Below are 10,556 nucleotides of genomic sequence, written 5' to 3' on the forward strand. Positions count from 1 at the left end.
TGTGTGCGTGTGTGTGTGTGTGTGTGTGTGTGTGTGTGTGTGTGTGTGTGTTTGGGAAGTCAGTTTCTCCTTCCACCACGGGTTCTGGGGATTGAGCTTAGGTCATCAGCCGTGCACAGAAAGCACTTTCACACACTGAGCCATCTCAGTGGTTTCTGTTAAGTTGAGCTTTGGCTACAAATTCAGTATTAAACAAGAACTGGTTGTGTATGGAACTTGAATGGACAGTGAATGGACAGTGTTCGCACAGTAGTCTGACAGCCACATATCCACTCCCTGGGACATAAAATAAGCCAACTTTTGTATCTTTTCATGTTATAAAACAAAATCCAAACACCCCTCAAACAGTTTTAAATTAGTTAATTAATCAGTCAGTCAAGACAGGGTGTCTCTTTGTAGCCTTGGCTAACCTTAAACTTACTGTATAGATCAGGCTGGCCTTGAACTCACAGAGATCCATCTTCCTCTGTACTGGCACTAATGGTGCATGCTTACCATTGCCCAGACTTTCTTTGATGATAGATTACAACATGGAAGTGAGTCTCAAATAAACCCTTTCTCCCAGGATGCTTTTAGTCTTGGTGTTTATCACAACAATAGAAACCTTAAGATAATGACCTTTAGAAAGTCATTTAACCCCTGTATAGCCCTGGCACTCACATTGTAGACCAGGATGGCCTTGAACTCTGAAATCCGCCTGCCTCTGCCTCCCGCTTGCTGGGATTAAAGGCATGCGCCACCATGCCCGGCTCACCCTCTAAATATTAACTTCCTCAACTGGTAGAGATAATATGTATATGTCACAAGTTTGTTTTGAGGCCTAAAATTAGTCGAGCTATGTATTTAATGCCATAAACATTTACTGAGCAATTACTGCTTGGCCAACCAGGCTTAAGTTGCGTTGTAAACAGTGCGAGCTCACTTGGCCCTGCGTGTTACGTGCTTTCATTGTCTGAGCTCTGCAGATGCAAAGACTGGGACTGGAGAGCTTTAGTAACTTGCTCATCACAGTCTCAGAGCTGTCAAATGGTGGGATGGGGTTTTAGACCTGGGCAGTTAGGCTCCAGTTAGTTCCCAAGCACCATCTACTAAGCCAGGATGCCATATGGAGCAGGGCTGAATAATGAATAGCTATTATGCTCATTGTAATTTAGCCTTAAGTGCTTTTTATATCCATGGTGCTAAGTGTTAATTATTAGTGTATTTGGATGCAACATTTATCCTTTTTGTTCCTATTTTTTCCACAGCCATGGCAACAAAGGGCCCTGTACTTTCTATAGAGGAGCACCCTGCCTTTGTCTGCTCCAGCCCGGTGCTCCTCTGCAAACAACAAAAGATGTGGCCACCCGGCTGGCTTCCCCGCCCCCACTAGAGCGCTAACGGAGACTGAGGCAGGTACAGACCAGCAGACCAGGAGCAGGGCTCACAAGTGAGGTCATGCTTAATAAACTTGATTAATTTCTTTGAGCAGCAGCCTTGCAAGAGGGACAAGGGTGAAACAAGAGACAGTAATTCATCCTGATTTCGAGGCGCAGGAACACAGCTACAACCAGCAGAGATTTTTGTGAAGATGCTGTTGGGGCCTGGAGAGTCCCCTGGGGCTCAGCCATGGAAGCAGCAGGAAAACTTAGGGACAGGGACATATTTGCTCATGATGGCTTAGTGAAAAGGGAACCCGTACTGGGGACAGAACACAGACCCTCTGAGTCGTTGAACCAAGACACAGTCTCCTGCTTGGATCCCTTGAAATGCGTCCTCAGCATTTCGGTCTGATAACAGTAAAGATAATCCTAGCTGTAATACTGTGTGTAGAGTGCTTTAAGACAGTCTAAGAAAACTGGACATGGTGGCTTACCACTTTCCATCTCAGCACTTGGGAAGGCAGAGGCAGGTGGATCTCTGTGACTTCAAGGCCAGCCTGGTCTACAGAGTGAGTTCGAGGACAGGGACAGCCAGGGCTACATAGAGAGACCCTATCTCAAAGTGTGCGTGTGTGTGTGTGTGTGTGTGTGTGTGTGTGTGTGTGTGAGAGAGAGAGAGAGAGAGAGAGAGAGAGAGAGAGAGAGAGAGGAGAAGTTACTTATATACAACAGGGACTCCAGCACCTAGTCCTGTCTTCTGTTTTGCAGCTCACCGCACTCTGAGTTGACTCTATCAGTACCTGAGTTTAGTGGAATGTCTCTTCCAGCAGGCAGGAGGCCTCTCCACAGCAGGAACCACGACTGACCCAGACTTCCAGCAGAGTTGGAATAGGAAACTGCAGGATCCTGTGTGCCTCTCGCTCTGAGCATGCACAAGGCCACGTGCACCTTTAGCTGCTCTTCTCAGATCTTGGAGGAAGACCTCTAGAGAAGACACGTAGTTGTCTCCCTTTCTTCTCTTCCAGCCCGGCTGGTTAGTACAAACCTTTCATATTTTTTCTCATTCTTCTTGCAGGTATTAGTGTAGGAATGAGGCCATGCCGTGGTCTTTCTTGGTGAAATTAATAAGATTGTCTTAGGCACAGTCAGTCGCTTTAACAGAATATCATAGACTGGACAGCGTGAACACTTTTCTTTCAGTTCTGAGTCTGAGATCAAAGCACTTGAAGATTCCGTGTCAGGTGATGTCATGCGTCTGGTGGCCATCTATTTGATAGGATTTCATATGGAATAAAGGGGGCTTGAGAGCAGCCTGGTCCTTTCGGTTAAAGCGCTAATCCCATTGATGAAAGTTTTACCCTTCGCCTCGCCGCTCCTCCTCAAAGGCCCCATCTCCTGACCTTTTTACCTTGTCGGCTAGGATTTTACTTTGGTGGTTATATTTCATCAACAGCAAAGATACCATCATGGAGAACTAGGAATCTTGCCCTTAACAGCACCCTGCATTCTAACCATGGAGGCCACGTTAATTCTGAGCTTCCTCCGAAAAGGTAAATCATGGTAAACCATTTCAATCCAGTATCCATGACTGTGTAGAAAGCACCCTTACTGATGAGACCAAGCTAGCGTTGTGATTTTTGTGGGCCCCTTCCTAGATTAAAAAGTTCCTTTGTGATGTGAAGGATGGAACCCGGGGTCTCATACACAGGCCAGGTGTGTGCTGTATTACTGAGGTAGATCCGCATCTCTCAAATTAAAAATAATATTTTGTTACATTCTTAATTATTTAGTGTGTGTGTGTGCACATGTGTGCATGAGTGTGTGCGTGTGTGCGTGTGTGCGTGTGTGTGTGCGTGTGTGTGTCTGTGTGCCTGTGTGCTTGCATGCTTGCTGCAGTGCACATGTTAATGCAAGAGAACAACTTGCAGGAGCCACCTTTCCATTCCGGCTCTAGGAATCTAACAGGTCACCTGTCTTTGTGGCAAGTACCCCTCCCTACCTGCTGACCCACCTAACCAGCTCAAGTTATAGTTTGTGACCAAATTGGCATGAAGTTTAAAATATTATAACTAGGACACCGTTGGCTTAACAGCTAGCTTTCCTTCAAGTACATTGAAGTATTTTTGTGAATCCTGAGTACTGGAGGCACCTAACACACCCTAATAGGCTGCCTGGAGATACAGCTCCTAAATGAGATGCTCGTCTTCAGCCCACACCTTTTGCCTTCTTTGGCTTGTTTATTTGAAACATGGTCTCACACAGCCCAAACTGGTCTCGGATCTCGAGCTGAGGATGACCTTGAGCTCTTGGTCCAACTAAGGGTCGTCTTTCTCTACTGTCACTGGAACGCCAGGCTCCTTCCAGCCTCACTGAAGGCAGAGAGGATTTTCCTCAGTCGTGACCTTATAAAAGGCAACAACATCTGTGATTCTTTGTTGAATCTCAGGACATTACACAAGTAAACATAAAAATATGTTTTTCTGGTTTACAATTCTGTGTGTTTTCCACCCAAGATGGAGTTTCTCTGTGCAGCCTGCCTGTTCTGGAGCTCAGACTGGCCTGGAACTCAAGAGATCCACCTGCCCCTGCCTGGTCTGCCACTGCCACGGCCACGGCCACGGCCACTGCCAGTGGCAACTTTGTGGTCATTTAGGTGTGTGGCTTATTCTATGAAATACCGAGTAGGTATCTATCTGTTTCTGGCCTTCCTGTCGTGCATCTTCCTGGGATGCAGTCGGAAAAATGTAAAGCTTCACTTCCCAGATTTTTTTGCTGCTAGTGTTAGTTTCCATTAAGCAAACGCAATCACACTGAGTTAAGCAGAGGGAAGTGGAAGGGGAGCCTGGGGCATTTATCTTGCTGCTCCAGATGGCTAAAAGGTGATGCATTCTAGACCTGGACATGCAGGAAATGACATCCTCATTTGATGTGACAAAGGCACACGGTTCCAGAGCGAGTGACTCTAGGGTTCTGTCTGGTTCACGCATCTGGCATTCTCTCATTCTGGTTACAGCCGTCCCCGAACCTCAGCTATGTGAAGTGGAGGGTTATTTCTGGAAGACCAGGTTCCAGATGTTCTTCAGCCCATCTCAGGACCCTGGGACTCATCTCATACTTTCCTAATAAGCCCCTTTGTGTGCAAGGGGGTAAGGTATTTTCTCTGCCACTGACTCCTAACCGAAGAACCTGGCAGTTACTATGTAGCTGACAAAATGATCTATCACTACATGCATTATTATACAGATGTGACAATATTTATGAAACTTCAATACTTGATTGTCAGACCCAGTTTGAAACAGAAATACACACTCCTGCAATAATTTATATATCAGTTGTTTTTTGTTTTTGTTTTGTTTTTTTAAATCTTAACAAATTCCAGGGCTGGAGAGATTGCTCAGTTGTTAAGAGTACTGATTGCTCCTCCAGAGGACCTAGATTCAATTCCCACATGACAGCTAACAACTGTCTGTAACTCCTAAGGGGATACGATGCCTTCTTTGCCGCTGTGGGCACTGCATGCATGTGGTACTCAGACACATGTAGGCAAAACACTTTTATACACATAAGTAAAGGTTTAAAAAAAAAACCACCAGGTGGTAGTGACACATGTATCCATCCCAGCACTCGAGAGGCAGAGGCCAGCCTGGTCTACAGAGTGAGTTCCAGGACAGCCAAGGCTACATAGAGAAACCCTGTCTCGAAAAACCAAAATAAATAAATATTTCCATTGGCTCCATTTAAGACAGTGGTTTCCAACCTGTGTGTCTCNACCCCTTTGGCGAACCTCTATTTCCAAAAAATTTACATTATGATTCATAACAGTAGCAAAATTACAGTTATGAAGTAGCAACAAGAAAATAATCTTAGCCGGACCTGGTGGCGCAGGCCTTTAATCCCAGCACTCGGGAGGCAGAGGCAGGCGGATTTCTGAGTTCGAGGCCAGCCTGGTCTACNNAGTGAGTTCCAGGACAGCCAAGGCTACATAGAGAAACCCTGTCTCGAAAAACCAAAAAAAAAAAAAAAAAGAAAAAGAAAATAATCTTACTGTTTGGGCATCACCGGAACATGAGGGGCTGTAGTAGAAGGTTGTAGCATTAGGAAGGTTGAGAGCCACTGCTGTGAGAGACAGATGGACCAAGGCAGGNACCTTCCTAGACTCCATTCTAGAATTCTGAGGAAGGCCTATAAAAGCNCATTCTGGATCAGACAAGTTGCGTCCACTGGAGAACGCCAGCCATCTTGTTTTGTATGTAGAGGGTACCNCTGTAGCACAACAGTTTGTGTAACACAACGCCATGTCCTTCGAAGCAGCCGTCCTGGATCAGCCACGGCGTTATCTCTTGAGAATCAGGCAGTGTTGTCCCTGCAAACTCGCAGACTGTGGTTGGAAGGAGATTAGTTAATGTCTCCATTGTAAGGAGGACATGGAGTGGTTTCTAGGGCTGAGGAAATGGTTCCGTTTGTGAAGTGCTTGCTGTGCACACGTGAGAACCTAGCCCAAGCTACAGCCTCAGAATCTACATCAAAATCTGGCTGAGGGCTGGTGAGATGGCTCAGTGGTTAAGAGCACTGACTGCTCTTCCAAAGGTCCTGAGTTCAAATCCCAGCAACCACATGGTGGCTCACAACCACCCATAATGAGATCTAACACCCTCTTCTGGCGTATCTGAAGACAGCTACAGTGTACTTATGTATAATAATAAATCTTTGGGCCTGAGTGAGCGGAGTTGACTGAAGGGAGTGGGGCTGACCAGATCGAGCAGAAGTCGTAAAAATTCAATTCCCAACAACCGCATGAAGGCTCACAACCATCTGTACAGCTACAGTGTACTCACATACATAAAATAAAGAAATAAAAAAAAGTCTGGCTGAGTCGTTCCTATGATCCCAATACGGAGGAAGCAGAAACTGGAGTTTCCCTGGTGCTGATTGGCCAGCCAGCATAGCCATTCAGTGGGAGGCCTTGTATCAAATAAATGTGGTGGAGGGGCTGGAGAGGTGGCTCAGATGTTAAGAACATTAGCTGTTTACAGCTGTCCATAATTCCAATTCCTAGAGCTCTAGCTCCCTTCTGAATTCCTCCAGCATCAGGCACATACACGGTACATATGTACATGCAGGCAAAGCCCTCATACACATAAGTAATAAAGATAGAATCTTTAAAAGACAGGGCGAAAATTGATAGAGTTAGACACTGCATACAACTTCTATTGTATGTGTATATCCACCCACAAATACACACACACACACACACACACACACACATGCACGAACATGTATCCCCACAAACACACACATACTATGCTGATTTTAAACACATTAGACCAGGGGACAACAAATTACAACCCACAGGCCAAATCCACTCACCTGTTTCTGCAAGCGTGGTTTTATAGGAACATAGCCATGCTATTTGTGTTATAGCNATTGCTGCTTTTCAACAAGGAGATGACCCCTGACCTGTGAGGCAGACAGTAAAGTTCACAAAGGCCGTGAAACTTACCGCCTAGCTCTTAATCAGTTGCTGGCCACTCCAAAGAAGGTGGAGGTATTAGTGGCCTCGGGGTAACCTGGGTGCTTGTCGGGCCCCCCTTGACCTCTGCCTGGTAGATGAGAATCCACTTATTAACCAGATCACCAGGTGACTTTGGGACACACTGAAGTTTGAGAAGTGTTACATTAAACCGCTCAGTGGGCACAACCTGATTGAAGCTCTGCCCTGACACAATGTCTGTTGAGGCTGGTGGACATATGCCCTGGCCCAGGCACAGTAGGTCAGTGGGTTAGTATGCCACTCGCTATCTCTGCATTTGATGTGATGATTTCTTTTTCTGACATTCTCAGGTCAGAGTGCCTTCGGTCATCAGCCAGAATCTTTACCATGTATCTACCTGGACAGAGACTCCAGCCTCTTAGCTATCTGTGCACCCATTTGATAGAGGGCATAGCCCGTATTTGACTATACATTTGACTATAGCTGTGGACAGATTAGCATATCTGTGGCCCTCAGAGAATTATGGAGTTTTAACACTTCATCCAGTTCTTCCTAAAAACTTGTATGTAGGTGGCTGCTTTATTCTTCGCTCAAAAGCCAATGCTTAGAGAGAGTAAATGATTTACTCAAAGTCATATATGGCCGGTGAGTGGCAGAGCTGGAAATTGAGCGTCTGTTTTCTGACACTGTAGTTTATGTGCAGTGCTGCCAGACATGATGGTGGGAGATTGTAATCTAAATTAGATCTCCAGCCAGCAAACCCGTGCTTTATAGATAAGAAACAGAAACGGAATATTGTTATCTCTCACTTCCCAGATGTAACCAAGATGATCCTGAAAGATTGAGGAAGACTGGAAGTGAGACCCAAACTCTTCTCCTGGCTCCCACTCTTCAGAAAGGACGAACCTTCCACCTTTATCTGGGAAGAAGAGAAAGGACGACTCTAGCAACACTATTCCTTTTAGATACCTAAAGTGGGAGGAACCTCTGAGGCCAGCAGTAGGATGAGACAAGCCCTGCCTTAGGGAGGAGAGGGTTCAGGGCTTATGTAGCCCCTGCGCGATGTCCTCCATTAGCTGCTTTCTTCACTGCCACTCAAGGGAAGAAGGCATCATGTTGGCTCACCGTTGCAGAGGGGACAGTCTGTAGANGAGAAAAACCCAGTGGCAGCATGTGAGGTGGTCACATTGTGTCAGCAGTCAGGAAGCAGAGAGAGGTGATGGCTGGTACTCAGCTCAGCACATGGAAAGTGCTGCCCACAGGGCTGGAGAGATGGCTCAGCGGTTAAGAGCACTGACTGGTCTTCTGAAGGTCCTGAGTTCAAATCCCAGCAACCACATGGTGGCTCGAAACCACCTATAATGAGATAGAATGCCCTCTTCTGGAGTGTCTGAAGATAGCTACAGTGTACTTATATATAATAAATAAATAAATCTTAAAAAAAAAACTTTAGCCGGGCAGTGGTGGCACACACCTTTAATCCCAGCACTTGGGAGGCAGAGGCAGGCAGATTTCTGAGTTCGAGGCCAGCCTGGTCTACAGAGTGAGTTCCAGGACAACCAGGGCTACACAGGGAAACCCTGGCTCAAAAAAAAAAAAAAAAAAAAAAAAAAAAAAGAAAGAAAGAAAGAAAGAAAGAAAGAAAGAAAGAAAGAAAGAAAGAAACTAGAGTTACAGACAGTGGTGAGCCTCATATTATGTATGGGTCCTGGGATCCCAGCAAGAGCAGCACCAATTATTAACTGCTGAGCCATCTTTCCAGTCCCCACAGGGTCTAAATCTTACAAATTGTTGAACCCCTTCCTTAGCTCATTTCAGGTCTGAACTAGGGAAAAGATTGTTCTTTGTAACAATCTCTTGTCTTGATTTTTAGCAGTTATAACCGTGTCCCCACCAAATGGTCACACAACTCCCCGGGAGTTGTCAAGGGTGAATGTACTAACTGTAAGAAGGCCTTTGAACAGTATGGTCTGTCTGTTCGGCAGACATCACTTCCAGCCGTCTCGAGTGCTGGAAGCAAAGAGGACTCCGCAAGACCAGGGTGCCATTCTTGAGCTGTTCAAAGCAAGCTAGTCAGGCCTGCAATTAGACAAAATGACAAAGGGGTCCCAGAAGCTGGGGTGAAGGGAGGTCAGAGGTCAGAGTACCAAGGCAGCTGAGAGAAGACTTTGTGAAGGCTGCCCAGGCAGAACTCTGTCCCAGTGAGACTCGCCTCTTCAGCAGCCGATCAGAGGCGGATCCTAACCAGTATGGTGAGAGAACAGGAAGATGGGGCAGAGAAGAGGAGAGTTTCAATAAAGGCTCCTTAATAAGAAGGATACAGCCAATGCAATGGGGGCTCCGTCCTAGTGGGGGCTCTTCAAAGAGATGTACAGAATGGACAGACTAGACTCAGAATTGTTCCCCCCAGGACTTCAGGAAGCTGGGATATTTTCCTACCAGCTCCACCCCACAGTGGTTGAGTTCTCCTGGCAAGCGTAATTATTGCTTCAGCCTGCCTGGCATATGGGTTGGGCCCTCCTATAGCCAAATGAAGCTCTCAGGCCAAGAGAGTTTGTTTGGGACTCAGGCGATCCACTGTTCTCAGAAACAGCAGGCGCGCTGCGCTCCAGGCCAAGGCGTTTGAGTACGGTGCTGGCTGATGATACCTTCTGCTATGTTCCCCGCAAATGTCTGAACAAATGAGAAAACTAAGAAGGTGTTTTAAGTTTTTTTTTTTTTTTTAACGAACGATCTTTTATTGGGGGAGGGTTCATCAATCCTTCTTGGTCGCCTTCCTCATGGCTGCCAGCACTTCGCTCAGCTCCTCCCGCTTTCTCTTGGCACGGATGTGCATGCCCACCCTCTTCTTGATGAACTTAAGTGCGCGCTTGTCCTTGGACACCTTGAGCAACTCCATGGCGCGCCGCTCGTAGGGCGCGAAGCCGCACACCTCCCGGATCATGTCCCGCACGAACTTGGTGTGCTTGGTGAGGCGCCCGCGGCGCCGGCTGTGTCTCGGCTTGCTGACGTTCTTCGTCACCTTGTGGCCCTTGTTGAGGCCCACCGCCATGGGGTAGCGCAGGGCCATGTCTGCGGGCAGCGGGGACAAGACAGCGGCTGAGACACGGTACCCCGGCCCGCGCGCGCCCGCCCGTCCGTCTGCACGCCGGGATGCCCGGCGTGGCCAGGAGGCCAGAGGAGCCCCGACGAGACCCACTTACCTGCTGCTCTCCGATGGCGGCAGGGACAGCAAGAAGGTGGTTTTGAGCAAGGATGAGGAACAGAAAGAGTCTAGTGAGGCTGGGATGACGAAAGCAAACGGGCGTCTGTAAAACAAACATATTTACAAGTTTAGTTTTTTGTTATTGTTGTTGTTGTTGTTGTTTTTGTTTTTTTGGATCAGGGTTTCTCTGTGTAGCCCTGGCTGTCCTGGAACTCACTCTATAGACCAGGCTGGCCTCCGAACTCAGAGATCTGCCTGCCTCTGGCTCCCAAGTGCTGGGTCTAAGGGTGTGCACCACCACTGTTTGGCAAATATGTTTTAAAGATGGTGAAACTTAGGTTCAGAGCTAGGTGTGGTGGTGACACACACCTTTAATCCCAGCACTTGGGAAGCGGATGCAAATCTCAAGGAGGTTGCATCCAATCTAGTCTTCATAGCAAGTTCTAGGACAGCCAAAAAAGCATAAAATTAGGTGTGTGTGTGTGTGTGTGTGTGTGTG

At 47.0% G+C, this 10,556-nt stretch overlaps 1 long non-coding RNA gene and 1 pseudogene across 2 annotated transcripts in view; one reads left to right on the forward strand and one right to left on the reverse strand.

The window, feature by feature from the left end:
- LOC115064254 overlaps nt 1-8,108 on the forward strand; it is a 12,592-nt gene extending 4,484 nt beyond the window's left edge. Inside the window, exons 2-3 of the long non-coding RNA XR_003844098.1 lie at nt 2,192-2,394; nt 7,669-8,108. This is a non-coding gene — a long non-coding RNA (uncharacterized LOC115064254). The remainder of the gene's footprint in view (nt 1-2,191; nt 2,395-7,668) is intronic.
- A 1,471-nt stretch (nt 8,109-9,579) lies between these two features.
- On the reverse strand, nt 9,580-10,070 carry LOC110323569 (annotated as a pseudogene). The gene is made up of 2 exons (XR_002380637.1): nt 10,056-10,070; nt 9,580-9,924 (listed from the first exon to the last, which is right to left on the reverse strand). The product of XR_002380637.1 is annotated as a 60S ribosomal protein L36 pseudogene (transcript).
- Nucleotides 10,071-10,556: the final 486 nt, after the last annotated feature.

The sequence above is a fragment of the Mus pahari genome, chromosome 6 (genome assembly GCF_900095145.1).
Source record: "Mus pahari chromosome 6, PAHARI_EIJ_v1.1, whole genome shotgun sequence".
NCBI lineage: Eukaryota > Metazoa > Chordata > Mammalia > Rodentia > Muridae > Mus > Mus pahari.